Source organism: Lepisosteus platostomus, chromosome 17, assembly GCF_059453375.1.
Source record: "Lepisosteus platostomus isolate fLepPlt1 chromosome 17, fLepPlt1.hap1, whole genome shotgun sequence".
NCBI classification, from domain to species: domain Eukaryota; kingdom Metazoa; phylum Chordata; class Actinopteri; order Semionotiformes; family Lepisosteidae; genus Lepisosteus; species Lepisosteus platostomus.
In genome coordinates, this window is record NC_142627.1 from 14,730,871 (window position 1) to 14,748,607 (window position 17,737).

At 34.0% G+C, this 17,737-nt stretch overlaps 1 long non-coding RNA gene across 8 annotated transcripts in view; it reads right to left on the reverse strand.

The window, feature by feature from the left end:
- The window catches only part of LOC148646213 (uncharacterized), a 460,577-nt gene extending 442,901 nt beyond the window's left edge, over positions 1 to 17,676 (reverse strand). For 7 of the 8 annotated variants that reach the window (XR_015927991.1, XR_015927985.1, XR_015927984.1 and 4 more), the window contains exons 1-2: positions 13,560 to 13,876; positions 5,338 to 5,449 (exon numbers count right to left, since the gene is read on the reverse strand). This is a non-coding gene — a long non-coding RNA (uncharacterized LOC148646213). Of the gene's footprint in view, positions 1 to 5,337; positions 5,450 to 13,559; positions 13,877 to 17,561 lie in introns of those variants that run through there. The other variant, XR_015927990.1, reaches the window with a different exon arrangement.
- Between the last annotated feature and the right edge of the window lie 61 nt (positions 17,677 to 17,737).

Genomic DNA, 17,737 nt, shown 5'->3' on the forward strand with positions numbered 1-17,737 from the left:
AGTAAGCGGGGAAAAAAAAAAGAAAAATTAATTTTTATAAATAGTAGAGCTTGCCGGAAGGCACAGGAAATGAGAACAGCAAGGGGCTTTGAGATTGACACGGGTCTTAAAATTGAGAGGGGGTGGACTAAAGAACCTACTGCAAAAATGTCTCTTTTCAAAGCAGGGATTAGTGTTCTAGCAAAATATCAGGCTTACTCTGCCAAGAATCTGTACAACAACTAATCATCTTAAAGTTTTTTTGTCTCTTTAAAGTATCTATTTCTTCTTCATAATCATTATGACTAAAACTGAGCAAAGCGTTCTGCCAGTACTGATTAGATACATTTTTTTTATTTTGAATTTTAGAACATCTGACAGTGTCCCTGTAACTGTGCGACTCTGAATACGCAGTGATCTGAATTAAGGATGTTTCAACCAGTGCACACTTAAATAAAATCAAAAGTTCTTTTTTTTTAAATTCTACTCTGTACTCTGGATTCCAGTTCAATACAAGGCACATACACACACTTTAGAGAGTAAAGGAACCTTGTCAAGATTTCTTTGGGCTGTGGGAGTAAACCAGAGTACCCGGAGAAAAGCCTTTTGGACACGGGGTGAATATGTACAGTAGACTCCACACAGGAGACATCAGAGACCAGTATCAAACCCAAGATGTGTAAACACTACAGTGTTAGCAATCTTTGCTAAGTATCAACCTTTTAGGTCAAAATTGAGCAAGACAAGCCTGAGAAGGGCGAGGGATAAAATAGGCGTAACATAATTGTCTGGATGTTGTTTCATCATTACTGAACTAGAATTAGCAGGGAGAAACATACAGTACTTCAGTTTCACCAAGGTTGTTCCCCTCCCTGATTTTCTGCACCAAAAAGAGATCCCCCAGCCAAAAAGGAGATCATATTCTGGTCACTGTTTATCTTAAACAAGAAGCAAAAGAGGAAATAGTCAAGTAAAGATTTCCTAACCTGAAACCTAGAGTGTATCCTTGGGACCTTATGTGTAAGGAAATATGAGTCTTTCCACTACACGTCATAATTGCTGACATATGCCTCATTATTTACACTGAGACTTTTTTTTTCATAAACAACTGTTAAAAACAGGAGCTCAACAGTGAACATTTGACTGGCAGCACAAAACTGGGATTGGTGCTCACGTAGGGCCATTGATTTGGCAGAACCAAGTCACTTACTGTAAATGATCAAATAAACATTCAATCTTTATGTTGTTTTAATGGTGTTTACAGAGTGACAGATCTAAATGGACAACAGTGCAAATAAAGATGCACTAAACCTACTGTACATCTACCACAAAATAGTGTAACAGCATGAAGAATTTCTGAAAATGTTGCTAGTTAATTGTTCTACAAAGTGACTTTTTTGCATTTCTGCAAATAAAAAAGGCAAATTCAGCAGAATTATATATATATATAAATTCTAACCTATTTACTGTACAAGATTTAAACAAGGAATAAAACTAGGACAATTCTAACAGGTTTGTTTAATAGCTTTGTTTAATAGCTAGGTAGGACTATATTAGCAGCAGCAGTCCATTTGTTTTAAAACATGACAGCATGAATGTTTTTGGTTCCCCACAAACACCAATGAGAATGTAAAAGCTCTTTGAAAACATCAGGTGAGCTTCGAAAGGAGTACCCATCTAGTCTTTGGCAACTGAAAAGGAACAAATGGCATTTTTAGGATGACATTTTCCTGCTGTGATTCTAATTAGGAAAAAAAAAACCTTTGAGAACAGAAGACCTCTTTTTAGTGACTTATTATCTTTTAATAAAGATTATTTTTTTCACTTAGGACCATGGCCTGTGTTTGCTCAGATGACTATTAATAGACATTGCTTACTCTTTCTTTGATATTACACTCACAATAGGATATTGCACAGAAGTTGCTTCTCTAAAGCAGAATCACACACTTCATGAAAACTTTGGCTTCCTTTGATCAGTCTATGCAACAGTTAAATAAAAATAGTGAGACTTTATTGTGGAACCGGAATATTCACCCTTTCATTGTCAGTCTATTTACTGGTAATCCCAGAAGGCATGTTCTTATTTGTATTGACAGTAGGGGTACTGCTTAAATGGTATAGATAAAGAAAAAAACATAAATGACCAAGAGAAAAGCTGAAGAATAATCAGAAGTTAAATGAGTAAACTCAGTTCTTTTTTGTAAACTAATAAATTTGCTTCACCGTTCTTTTCATGAATTACAGAACAGGGACAATTAACTTCTGTCTTTCCCATTGTTCTATTAACATTTGCCAAACCACTAGAACAGCTTTTCACTAACTCATACTGTACGTTTATAGGAGCTATAACAGGTCAAAGCCTGTGAACTAATATCAATAATAAAACAAAACTAAAAATTGAATTGAATGTCACAAAATACTTCCATCAATTGTTTAACTGCTTCTTCCAAAGACACTCTTACAAAATAGCGTATTTTTTTTATATGTTTAGAATTTCTGTGTAATATCTAAATCACTCTAACATCTGATGTTTCTATAACAAAATTAGTGAAAATGTGTTTTTTTTTTAATTGAAACAATCAGGACTGAAAGAATCAACTGGCTCAATGTCTTGAGTCTAATTTTAAGAAAATATTCACAACCTTGTATTCTTACCCACTGTACTAAGATCTATTAGTACATCTGAACACAATTTGTACAATTTGTCAAGTCCTCAATTCAGTCATGACAACATCTCAGTTTAAAACTGAGAAGAGACTAATGGACTGTAAGGGACTTAACATCACAATGAGCTTACAGATTTTTTACCTAAAGATATACTACATGTTTTTGATGAAAGAACTCTTTCCCTCAAAATTCAGTCACAAATTTTGTTTAATTAATACCACAGCAGAAAGGATATATTTGAATTTTAGGTTTCACAGAATTGTACAGCTTTAACATTACTACAACAGAAATAAGGGAATAACTTTGACAATTTTATAAAAATAGAAATATATGTGTGAAAATAGGGTAGAAGGTTGTCATGTTCCTGGGACAAGCTGCTGAAAGACAGGCCTGCTACACAAATACATCCACAGTAAAAAAAAAAAGACAGCACTGTATGCAAGTCAGTATGAATACTTAAAGTTAAGAGCTAGTCATGGAAGAAACATTGCTCATAAAAAACTGGAACTGTTATCTGTATACAGTACATTGGTATAACTCACAAGGTTATTTTAAACACAATGTTAGCAACCTCATTTTGAGAGCGTGGAAATATACCTTGTTTTGTGTGACAAAGTAGTAGAGTTACAAGGAAACCAAAACAAATAGACTCTCTTTTTTCATGTCTGCAATGTTGGACGCTTTGTGTTAAACAGATGAAGAGGGGATTTTTTTTTTCTGTACCCCCTGAACAACTTGGGTGGTGAACACAGTGCCAGCTCTAACAGCCAGTCAAATCGGCCGTCTTGGTGAGCTGGAGCACTGCACTGAGGAGCTCCCCCTCTGGTGGAGGGAGAGGGTAGTTCAAGATCACAGCCGCTCCTCTGCAGGACCTTGTGAGGAACAAAGACTGCACACTGTGCCAAATTGTGCGGTTGTTTGGGGGTGTTCACCATAGCTCACGGGGGACTGCCATGATACTGCTGAATTGCGATGGGGAATTTCAACTGCTGCAGTCTCTGGGGATGAAGCCTTTCCTATTTCCGTCACCTTTTTCTTGTTCTTTAGCTTCCTTTATGTTTTCAACAAAGACATGGTTTCGAGTTTTGTTCCATTACAGTATAGCACGCGGAATAAACTATAGCCGTGACTTTTATTAAATTAATTGCAGGGACAGTTTCCCTTCCATTACAAAGCGTCACGTAATGTTTGATGAAAGCTCAGCAAAATAATTATCACATGTAACTTATATGTCTGTGTCTATTTCCTTTCCCTTTAATAACTGTAAGAAAGTAATTGATGCTCCAATTAATACTAAGTGTTTAAGACCTCTATCAAAAGAAAATGAAAATCAAATTAGGTCATACTTCCAGTGATTCTCTATTAAAGAAAAAGGTGCATTCTCTATCTGAAAGCTACAAAAAGTCTTTTTTTTACAAAGTTAATCGCTGAATAAGACAAAAGTGAAAACCTAAAATAGTGATTTAACTGTTGGCTTGGCTTGTACAATTCACAACTTTGCTTCAGATGAGAACCTATTTTACAATACTGCAACTTTCTTTTCATACAATTGGCATGTGTTACATCTGACTGTAGTGTTTGGGTTCTTCTTTGTGCCTAATAAATCACTACACCACAAACCTCATACCTGGCTCAAACATTGATAGGATTTACACCATTTTGTAATAAAAGTAAATACAATGTTACAATGTTAGGTTGTAAAATTGAATGTATATAATTTATTAAATAAATTAAAATGTTCGATTTCTGATGTATTCATTTAATAATGTGGTACTGTACCTATTTCATTTAAACATAACAGCCCAAAATTTTTAAAGCATCTGATGCCCTCTTTTGGTAAGTATGTAGTACTACATTGTTTCTTTTTCTGTTTTTGGAATAAACAACCCAAAACAAAAAACAGAGACTTTGTTTGCTTCTGAATGCTTTGCCTGCTTTTGAAAACAGCATATGAAATTTGTCCAATGGTTAGATTCTACAATTACAGAAGCGGATCTAGATACACACACAATGTTTATAATTGGAACATTCAAAACTAGCACTGATTGCTGAAGACAAATGTTAAGCTACGTAAAGGTTTAATACAACTGTTGAAATATTTTACTCACTGTAATCTCCTGTGACTCAGATAAACTAAACACAGAAAACTGCTCTTATTACTTTCAACACTTGTAAGTCTTTTTCTTTTTCAAAATAGTATATCAGGGACATGTTCTCATGTGTAACTTCTTCCAGTCGTCAAGCTGTATGCAGTATATGTACACATATGCATTCTAGATAGGCAGCTCTGACAATTTTACAAGCAAACCACTATCATCTAAAATGTTTATCAGTGTCTGTGTCCTTCCATTTAATGTGTGACATAAATGTTCCAATATCCTTTACTAAAATTACTATCTGTTACAATGAAATGATGAAACAGACATAATCTTATGCTATAAACACAAGATGACACAAGATGTATAATGTAATGCCACTCAAATGGTAAATACACCGAAATAAGTAGGGTACTAAGGTCATTAATGTATAGCCTTCACCACTAGAACATTCTTATTGTGAAAGCAAATTCTCTAACTTAAAGACATTAAATAAAAATCTATGGATAGTCAATCCTAATTACACTATCTAGGTGGATTCAAAATCTGATATTTTTATTTTGATAATCCATATTTCCTAATCACTCAAACTCACCTTGTTGCTCTGCAGGTCTTTCATTTCTTGGGGAATTTGTCGGTTTTAGTCTTCTGTTCTCTTACGGTTGAGTGCACATTTCCTTTTTTTTGTTTTTCTTCTGAAGCATCTTCTGAAAGATAAACATGAACCATAATTGTAAGCCATGTTTTTTTTTATTTTAGTGTTTCAACCCTACTTCTCTCCAGTCTTTGAACAAAACCTTATAAAATAAACAGGGCACATTTGATTTTAATCATCTAAAGAATGGCAAGATCTAAATAAAGATGCTCTTTAAAATTCTATAATACTTTTAGTGGTTGCTCTCTGTAGGGGATTAAAAGCTTATTTATGTGCATTATGGATGGAGCAGGTAGTTTTTCTTTTCAGTCAGAAATTTTATTCACTCCTAAATGTTTTAACACATACTGTAATCATGATTAGTTTTATTGTCTATTTTTACTTATTTAATAACCAATAGTCTGTATGTGTTGGGGGGGATAATAACGACAACAATTATAATGTTCAAAATCAATGTGAGATGGTTATTACATTTTCTGGCAAGCACTAGTACATAATTTATTTTTGTTGCATATCAACCAATATTTCTCTGTGTGAATGCACAAAAAAACGAGTCTCAGCATACTGCTAGAAACAGCTTCATGCTCCCCTCCCAAACAAAACAAGATAGATTTTTATTTCATTCTAAACATTTTTAATAAAAAGCTATTGATCTGGTATTGACTGTTCAGCCCACAGGCACGGAAAGATGACCTTCCCTGTCTCGATCATTACGTCCTGAACTGTTAGGTTCATTTTCACATATTTGTTCAATACACTCCTTCTCTAGCCTTAACTGAGATGCTGCACCATGAGTGAATTTCTAATGTACCATTTTAAGCCATAATGAATGAGCCAAAGCTGTTATGGATGCATTACCACAACTGATAAGTAATGTGTCAAGTTGTGTACATAGTGTTTACTACTATGCTGTTAAGTTTCATGTTAAATTATGGAAAGTTTGAACATTGATACAGCACAGTATTTGACTGATACTGTGAGCCAGGTACAGTACTTAGTACTGATCACAAATATATCAATTAAATATCCAAAAATTTGTAAAACCTAAAATTCTTTGCAAACAAATACTAGAACATCAACAGCTGAATTTTACATTTAAAGAAAATGGGACTCTACTACCCTTGGTGTATTTCGATATAAAAATAAAATGTAAATACTGTACAGGATTTTTCCCTCAAGTCTCTATGTTGAATCGTTATTCCTGCTAACATATTTTTAACGTGGGCTGAAAAAATGGCAATAAAGGGTTAGAAAAAAGATCAATGCAGAATGTATTACTTTGCCCTACTGAGACTCAGTTTAATAATAAAAGAATTGATCCTTTAAGTTAAACCTAATTCTTTACCAAAATGGTTGAAGCCCACTCTTTTAGGTGTTAGTTTTGTGAAGAATTGCAATATTTTACTGAAATGTATGCAAAACCCTAAAATGATATTTGCTATAGAACAAATGGATTGGATTATGTCACAACTTTACTAACTGCAAATTACAAACTCAGTACTTGGCAGGGGTCCCTTGTTTATTGCTTCTACTCAATCAAAATCCTCTAGTGAATATTAAGTTTGAAACTGAGATGTATATGCAGGTTGAAGTTTCATTTAATCCAGGCCTAAACCACATCTCACCATTCTGTATTGAGGAGTGTCCGAATCTGTCCAAAAACCTTATCTAAAATAGTTCAAAATCCATTTTATTTTTATAATAAGTGAACAGAATGCACAGTCCTGTTATCAGAAAGCCATTTATTCCTGATGAAGGTCAAGGCAACCATAAGCATATTTCATAATCATAGGTTCAATGATATTATTATGCCCTGGATGGAACCAGACCATTGTAGGTCACAAAAAATTAATAAATCAAAACGTTATTAATTTAATAACACGTCAAATTATTAATCTGGGTAATTTAATTTCAAGAAACGTAAAGTGAGGTCAAAGCATATTAGAAAGATGGTTCGAAAAATTATCAGTTGTCCATGTCAAAAAGGATAAAGATACAAATAACTTCTGAGAGCATTGTCAGTAAAAGAAAATATCTGTATTTTGAAAGACTCTCAATTCTAACAGCAAAAGGTGTCACAGACATTATCCAAAATATCAGGAACATGTTATATTACCTTAAATCCAACTTTCAAATGAAGTTGAGCATGCTTCTCAGCAAGCGGAAATTACCCTACTCCAGAATGCAGGTGATGCTCAAGTACAAGAACATCAGAAAGCAAGACTCTTTGTCTAAATTAATAGAATATGAAGAAACATATAGAAGCAGGTAATAGAACTATGAAACAAACTAACAGAAATAGAAACAAAACAATGTACTGTGCAGTATTAAAAACCAAACAGTTAAACCTACAGTGATGAAATAAGAATCACGATATTTGATATTTTGTGTTTTAACTGTAACAAACTTGTCCACTGTGTAACTCAGGTTTATATGAATTCTGTGATATGTTGACTTTTTTCTGAAGCAGCTCAGGTTTGTCTACATTTTAATACCATAATGATCCAAAGGTCTGTATACTGCAAATAGTTATATCCTTGTAAAGGAACAAGTAAAAGGTTTATTCCATGCTGAAAAAAAAGAAGAAAGAGAACACAACGTATCGGCCGTGGAGCCTTCTTCAGGTGTGAGAGAGACAGGGCAGTAGGCAAAGGAAAAGTCAAAGTATATCCTTGTGTTGTTTATAAAAGTGTTCTCCTTTGTATCAAAACCCGATGATGATCTTAAGAAAGAAAAAAATAAAGGAGACTATTGGAGACACTATTCTAAGACCACAAACCAATTCCATTGTTTGTTTCATTTTAATGTAGTCTTTTCATTCATTGCATTATCAATAAGTAAAATGTTTCAAATGGTTGTACTGTAACTTCAAAGTTAAGAAATTAGGTTTACTATTAAATAAATGAAGATGAAGATTTTAGAGGAAATTCTCTAATATATATTGTATAAGAAGCAGTACTGCTTATGCCATACCTACAGTATATAGGATTCAAAAATTACACCCACAAAACTGTTATTTAAATATCTATTGTCTGGTTCAATAGGTAGAAATGTAATCCACTAAAATATCCCAAATGAGCACCTGATGCTTTTGGGATGGGTGGGGGTTAAAGGCAAAGTATTCTCCTAGATAAATAAAAAGTGATGTTGAGATTAAGGTTAAGAATGTAATGAGCTACTTTAACTTAGAAGGCTTTGCAGATTTTCTCTTGGTTCTTTGTAAGTTGGTCAGCTGACAAACGAAAGTGTGAAATATGATTAAAAGTTTTAAAATTGAGAGAGATCAATAAAGGAGAACTGCTTTGGTCTGCTGAGCACCTTAATTAGACATACAGTACATATTACAGTATATTCCACTTTTGTACATTTACATATATTCTGGGGAAAAGCTTAATGCATTACATTACACATTACATGTGGCCATGTATTTAGTTTCAAACATTATTTAAATTGTATTTCCTTTTATACTAACTTGTACTTCTACAATAATCAACTGTTTCCTTGACTATGCCATTACTAGTGCCCAGACCCCATACTTGTCTTTTACCTTTATTTCCATCTATTTTTATTATACTGCATGTCAGAGGGATGAATTTGCAAATATCCTGTCCATATGGTTCATTTTGAGACCCATTTTAAAAAGACCTACAGTATAAAACAGTCTACTTCCACCTCACCAGTTACTTGTTTGGGGTTAAAGATATTTTTCTATTCCCTCTTTCAACCACATCAACGTTGTTCATGAGGTGTAATTTTTACATCCATAATTATTTAACCACTTTCATATTTTAAGTGAGGATAAAAACAAATTAATTTGAAGCTACTTGTCTTCTAATATATTGAGTGTCACAAATACAAAAGAAATATACACTACAAATAGTGTAATACCACACATCATTGAACAGTTGAAAATAATTATCAGCATCTGTTTGATTTCTGCACTGGCTGACTGCTTCCCAAGAAATTATACAGTGTGAAATTCTTTATGTAATGAAAATACACAGTTTGAGAAAAAAATGAATCACAAATCAATGGCATAACTGTTTTTTCAGGGTTGCTGCTTATAAAGGGGGTGGGGGTATGTTGGGGAGACCTTTAACAAAAATCACATTCCTTAACTGTGACTTCTAACACAATAAACTGTGATGGTGAATGTTAACGACATTTTATATAAATTAAAAAAGTAATGTCTCACAGCCTCACAGACATTTTTTATAGCCAACAATCTGCCTTGACAGCATTTGAATTTAGTTTCACTTGTCTTCTTTCCCTTAGGTTTATTGCACACACAGGTATGTGACTTAACAGGGTACTCTCACACTCCACAATCTGACACGAAGGAAATCCACAGTGAAGCTTGTCCGTTCACTGGGGGAATTATATAATTCTATAAGTTACCTAAGCATCAAACCTCAGCCACTGACAAATGATTAAGGCTTGTACAGTATTACAAGGAAATAGAAATACTAATTTGGCCATTAAACAAAAGCTTTTGCCTGGAATTGAGGATATAGCCAAATTATTTCATGCTCAAATCTGGGCAATGCTACTCAATGACTATTACAAGGAGTGGAATTGGACATGATTAGACAAATGTGATTGGGAGATCTTTGGCAACCGTACAATCCTCTTCACTGTCCAGTCATGTGGCATTATCATTGAAAGCTGCAACTTTTCTCCTTTTGGACATTAAATGTACATTTTTAAGTGTAATTAATTTTACACAGTTGCAAATAAAAATACAGTTTTGAAATCATGAAATACAGTACATGAAGTATTTGGACTACAGCACTGTACTGTTACAATATTAAAGCTGAAATAGGACTACAGTACCTTCTGCATTTAGATCTACCTTTCAAAAACTGTAATACTACAGTATGTAAAAACCTGTTCAGGTCAACAATATTGAAGACTGTGTTTCTCTGGGGCATTTCAGGACAGTCCTCTAGTGCTGGGTCAGATTTTATTGTGTACAGAAGACCTTGACTGAGTAACTTTACAGATCTCATACTGAAATTTAACACTGCTGATATTGATCTCTTTCTAATCCTTTGCCAACTTGATCAAACCTGGTCCATTCTGCTATTTACCCTCGAAGGTATCCCCTTTGGAAGTATAGCAACCACAGGATATTGAAAAACCAAAGTCAATTATATCCAACTTGCTTGGCTTCCCTTTAGGGATGGAATACACCCCTCATAATCCGATCAATTCATGTCTGAAAGATAGCTGGATTCACTCCTATCTAAGAAGTACTGTAGTCTTTGCTAAGACTTCACCTCAGTACTTTATCACAGATGTTAACCTGTTAGTTGCTGAAACTGATGCAGCATAAATGTAAAAACAAGCTTTAAGTAAAAAAAAATGCTGCAGACTGCTGTTCTTGTACATTGTTTTTCAGTAAACAATTTAATTAGGAATATAAATTTCTCCTGCATTTTTTGTTAAATCCTGAATCCTATTAGCAATACAATCTCAGCTTGTTAACACAAGGGCTAAAGATTTACATCTACACTTCATTTCACTATTTGGACAAATAAGGTATTTGAAAGTTATGTGCTGCAGCAGTAATGTGGTGCATTCAAGTTTACTGCACCTCTGTAAGTTATCACTACCAACAGTGTCCAACAATAGCGCAAACAGAATGCAAATAGCATGGCACAGACTGCCAGGGCACATAGACATTGTAATGGTCATAGGGGATGTTCTGCCATTCAAGTTAGAGTTGAACTTACTGTTCCACCAAAATTGACCAATTAATTATGAATTGATTAAATAACTGGCATATCTAAACTGTTTCTTTATATGAATATGCTAGACCTTGTAAAATACAATTTTTGTGCCACCTCTGAAATGCTAAAAACATACCATGATACGAACAAACCTGTCAAATAAATCCTTATACGAATAAATTCTGTATTCACAGTAGCTGGGTTTTGAGTTAGCACTTCAACAACAGCATTTTGATTAAAATAAATGCAAAGTGTTTTTTGGGTTGGTAAACCTTCTGTAAATCTGACCTTAAAACATTCTGATTGTTTCTTAATAAATTCCACTGTTTTTATTTTTTAACAATCAATGAGAAGGCAAAAATATTGTTGAATTACTATGACTACTTCCATAACTTCTGGTGCAAAGTGGGAAAGCACACAAAAAGGCACAGTTAAGAACAGCCAATCAAACCTAGCTTGCATATCTTCACGAGGCGGGAGGAAATTGGACAGCCTAGAGAGCATGCAGATTCCACACAGAAAGACTCCATAGGCCAAAATCCAACCCAGCCTCTCTTAGTCAATGGTGCTATCAATCATAAACCGGCGATTTTGTAATTGTAAGTTTCTGCATCCAAACATAAGAAAGGTTAGAAACAAGAGGTCATTCAGCCCATTTACTGTAGGTCATTTGGTTTTTACAGTAGTTGCTGAACTGAATTGGGTAACACATACTGTATATTCATGATGATGTGCCTCACAGACAAAAATAGTACATTTACTGTAGTTATAAATCTGTATTATTGTTGTTCTTGATGTTAAAGTATAAACTTAAATAGAAGCGGTTGATTTACAACACCATAATTATACATCTGGATTGTTAATCTTGTTAAACAGCACAGCACAAGTATTTCACCCTATATGATCTTATAATCATATAGGTCTATATACATGAAAGCCCACGATCCTTTCCTGCAATCTTTGCATTTTCCATTTTGTTCCCAAAAAGAATACACATATACTGCTCACTGCATATAATATTAAAATAAGCAAACAATTTGCATTTATGTCAAATCCAATTTGGACATTTATTTAAAATCATTGCTTCAAAATAATGCATTTATGTCCATAATATATTAGTTTTGTAACATGTTATATGATTTGAAAATGTAAATTATGCTTAACATTAACAACACTATTAAATATACAACAGTACATGTACAGAAGGTAAAACAAAGTAGTACTGCTTGCTGTTGCAGCAATATTAGCTTCTAACAGCCTAATTAATTACACTTTAATCACAACAGGAACTTAAAAAAGTACAATTTCAAAAAACAGATTTAAATTAATTTTACATGAATTTACGAGACTACGTTATTTATTAAAAATGTTTGTGGCAGTTTTCCAGCTCATCAAAAAAGATTTGAATTGGAAGAATTAAAATTAGCATTTGAAGATGTAGCTTAGAGTGAAGTAAAGCACTAAGCAGCTTACACAAAACACCAGTATTCGAAAAACATGCAGAACCTAGTCCATAAAAGAGACTGCAACAAGGTACTGACTTCCATCTGTTGGTTCCTGGTGTCTTAGCAAATATATAGAACATGTAAACACACACATTACGTATCTAAAGATGTTCAGTATATGAAATTATATTATCTTTTAAACCTGACGAAGAAATGTCCTTATTTACTGTATATTGAAGTACTAAGGTGCTATTCCCTTTCATCAATTTACTGTGTATTAATAAACATACAAAGGGCATACTGTATATATACATATTGCATGAAAGGGTATACTAACATGCATTCTGTAACTGAGCAACCTGTACGATGAACGCTGAAATGTAATTGCTTTTACCTTCTGCTCTTGAAATAGAACCTATTTTTATTCCAAATCTGTTTAAAATTTTAAAATACTTCCTCACCCTTTTTATTTTCCTATGTATGTAGCATGTCCATCACTGGTGCAGAACAGTACATTCTATTAGCTTGCTTTTCTAAAGCATGCATAATGGAACTGAAAAAAGACAAGTTAAACTGGCCACCTCTGCTCTTGTCTTGCTTCAAAGGAATCTGTTGAAAAAAAAAAGCAGGGTGCAAGACCCACACGGTGTAGCTCTAGCCAATTGCATTCCAGAGAAGTGACCATGGCTTGCGATAAACAATGCACAATAGATCATTCTGCTCAAAGGTAAAAGGAACCTTAGACACTGAAAAAAGAAAAAAAAAACATGCCTCACAAGCCAGGCTGCCTTTCCCAATGCAAAAATGTATAAGCTTTCATTTAGAATTTTATTAGCATTGCATATTGCATGACTGCGGCAATCTGCATATGACAGAAAAGGCAGCTTCTCTCTCTGAAGATGCTAGGCTTTCCATAAAGCCGAATCAAAGCAATTCGTTTTATATTGTTCATTGCTATCACAAACAAAAAGCATTTAGCACTCACCCTTTCGCAAGCTCTGTAATCCTAAAACCATTTTTCCATCACATCATTGAATCTGAGATATTCCTTCACAGAAATGTAAACATCCCACTAACATTTCTTTGTTTAGATTTTGTAGCTGGGTAGGTTTTCTTTTGCAGCTGCAGGTTTTACAGCTTTGAAGCAGGTGGATGACAAAACATCAATCTCTCTAGGCACAATGTGTAGCATGCACGTTTGACACACTCCTTACAAGCAATATATAATCAGAAACTCCAATACTGTCGTTTAGTCTATTTTGGCAAATATCTGCTATAAGTGGGTACTCCTGAAGTCATGCATTTTAGGGTTATCTGGGGTGTGAAGAGGATGCTTACTAAAGCCTTTTTTAAATACAAAGCCTAATTCTGCATATCTGGGCTTTTTGAATATTATGATGCATTTTATTCTGTGTAATGTTATTTTCTTATATAAAACCAAGCTGTGATATTACATAGTATGCAACATGCTACATACTGTAGATACTGTAGATATACAGTATATGGTGTAAAAAATTTCATTGGCTGTCTTGTTTTTTATATAAATGACCTACATTATTTGGGATGGAGTGTCTTGTCGCTAATGATTTAATTCCAAAATATCAGCCCCCTATTTTGAATTTCATATATTTACCAGATGTAAAAGTAGTGCCTTTGAAACCAGCAACCTCTGCAAAGCACAAATTGCAACTGTTCTGCTTTCAAAAACTCTAATGCTTAATAATTGAGTAGATATTTAAATACAAACATTACATCAAAACGGTACACATTACAAGAAGAAATGTCAGGAGCCCTTATTATTCTCACAGCATCTATACACAAACATACATTATCTGACATAGCAAGTTACAGTACTTTTCTAAAATCAGTAAAAACCTGTAATGTGTATTGTTCAAGTTTAATTATCACAAGTGCCTTCTACAAAAATGAAGAAAATATACAATAAATACTAAGAGAGACAATAATGAACTCAAGATAATGAAAACCATTACTCTTTATTTTCTGTTATTACAGGAATTAGTTGTATTATCTCAAAGTCCACATTAAATTATGACATTAAATGTCCAGTAAATTAGTACAAAGTATTAATGAAGATATATTATTTAATGTGTCTTGCACATTAATACAGAGTATTTCACCCTTTGCCACTTCATAGAGCTATAAAATAAAAGGCATCTCAACACAAATACATAGTAGATTGAAATTTGACACAAAAATGGTATTGTAGACAATTCTATGTTTATGTAACATAAACAGAATATTCTGGAACTATTTCTTCTGCAGACTTTAGGAATGGCTTGTGTTATTCACCACTCTACCCATGCAGCATGTTTTTAAGAAAACTATTCCTGATGAGCTTAAGGTTTGTTACTTAAGGTTTGTTTCAGGATGTTACTGGTGTCTCTCTACCATGGAGTCAGGGAGTATGATACTTCAAAGATACGTTTTACGGTTTTCACAGCATGTAAAACGTGCATTTTTTCAGATGTAGTTATCAGTGTTGACACATAAAATTAGATTGCGCTGTAGCAGTTTTTTTAATCAGTGTATGGTGTCAAGACAGCATTATGAATATAAAATTAATGTCAATAGATTACAAAAGTATACTGCTCTTTTTCCGTGTGTACTGGAGTAAAAGTAAATTCCACCAAAAAAAATATTTTTTTTTTTACATTTCATGTTGAAGATATCTGATAATACTGTAGTTATGCAGAAGGTGAGCAAAGCTTTTTTTTTATTAGCATGCCTGAGGCTTTTGAGTACCGGAGCTAGCTGATCTTGTGACTTTTATTTCTGGAAAGCTTTCATTCATAACCAAAATGGATGATGTCTGGTTTTGAAGCAAGCAAAGTACTTGATAGATCTACTTTCCTCTTACAACAACCCTCCTCACCATCACCAGGGAACTGACTTCTCTTGGACTGTTGTTGTCAGCCTTCGTTGTCTTTCAAAGTGACTTTTTACTCAAGCACAAAAGCATTTTATTCAGAGGAAAAAGGGACTCTAGAATGTAGTGTGCTTGATCATGCTGGCTACTAAATATCCTTTTCAAAAAGGAGTAGTAGCCAGTTGAATATGGTTATAAAGAAATATAAGACTATAGTTACGAGCCTTTGGACAGCAATTTACCATCAGTGAAAACAGGCAGTTAGATCATTAAAGAATTAATCCTAATAAGAGAGCTCTCTGTCATCCTTGAGGTATTTTACGTTCTGTTTATAACCTGCTGTGTGCAGTTTTAGGATATGAGGACAGAACATGAAGGCATTTTCTTTTACTCTTTCAGAGCAATAAAACCAACCTTATTTACCATTTTCACTGTGGAAATGATTTTTTTTCTTAGCCTTTTAGCTCAAAACGAAAAAAAGACCAGATAATCTGGTTGCAAAGACCAGATAATCTAATTATTACTATTTCTCTTCCATTTTTCCACAATACAATTCAGCAATCAAATCCAGTACTAATCAAACACATACTTTAAAAAATATGACTTTTTCAAAAATTTGAGTATTTTCTTTCTGAAAATGTCACTTTTTTCTGTATGAACAAACTGCTCATTCTCTTAACCTCATTCCTTTACTTGGAGAACCTCTGAACAGTGAAATTTAGGGAGTAGATTTAAACAATTTAAAGGAGTTAATGCATCCCTTAAGGCTGTGTCTTTTTTAGCCTCACTGTTATCATCGCATATAGTAGTTACAGGGATAAACATACTGGATAATGTTAGAAAGGCAGACATATTTTCATCATTATTACTTGTAGGACACCAACACATTAAGCAGTGCAGCGACCACATCCTATTTTGCCCTCCTACTTTACTCCTGAATATGTGTTAAAAAACAAGTGCACAGTGAGAAATATGTGTAAGCTTGCCTGTGCATGCATGAAGGTCACACAGGTATAACAGTTTTAATCACTCTGCAAAACATCTACATCTCAGTGAAAGAGACAGCTGAAACACACTGGAAATGCTGCTGGCAGGAACACTGAAACAGGAAGTCAAGGTCCATCCACTGGCACTCCACTCCCAGTACCACCAACTGACTGGATGCATCCATAATCAATCCTTATCTTGTCAGCTTAATGTGATAACCCTACAATATCATCATCATCAGATTTGGGGGGACATCTGCGGGATCATTTCTTTACAAAAAACAAATTCAAAGGCAACATACTGTAGAAGATCTTCAAACCCCATTACAACCATCAGATGCTTGATTCCATGGTAACATCAAGACCCTTTCTCAGTATGTCAGTGTTAATACTGCGCACATCTGCATATTGTTAGTAGTCTCGTGGATGTTGGCAAAGGACAATGATTTCTGATAAGTAAGACGGCATGTCTATAAAGGCGGTGCCTCAAAAGGCTTGCTCTTGTCCGTGTAAGGGAATGACTTTTTTTGTGGGAGGGTCTTGGTACAAACATTAATATCAAATTTAGAAGTCATCTCATTGTCCTCAAAGCCAATTTCATTGCACAGTATTACAGTATGTTAGCTGACACAATACCTCCAAATACATGAAGAGCACATTGTGTATTGCAGATGTACAGCTTGTATTGGTTCCAGTAGATGGCAAGTGTTAATCCGAATAATACTGTATATGTAATGACTGTCCAATAAAATAACAGTACACCAGCTATGAAAAATTTGTAGCAATTATAAGTGATATTTCTTTTGATATTCATTGCAAATGAAATCACCAATGAATGCAAAGGTCATGAATTTCTGGTTGTGAAAGGCAAGATTCTTTACACAGCCCGATATTCTACTGCTTATTTAATGTTGTAAGAAGAGTACTAGTATCATATGCACAATGTTAAAGATCGTTCTAAAGAAAAAATGATACAAAGAAATACTGGGGGAAATAAATCACAATTAAACAATTACTAAGTGCAATTCTATATTACTTAATTGTATCGCGAAATGTTTGACAGTGCATCCACGCTTTTTTAACGTTGTAACAAATCAATTTTCTAGCAACCTACCTGACAGATAATGCAAAAGCAACGTCTTAAAATAAATAACAGAAAAAGAAGGCATTTGTCGTTTAATCGCTAAAAACCGGGGGGGGGAAAAGAAACTTAAACCTCAGAGGGAAACGTACAGTGAAAAACAACTTTTCCACTCCACGTTTGTCAGGGACATTTTAATAAAGTTTTGT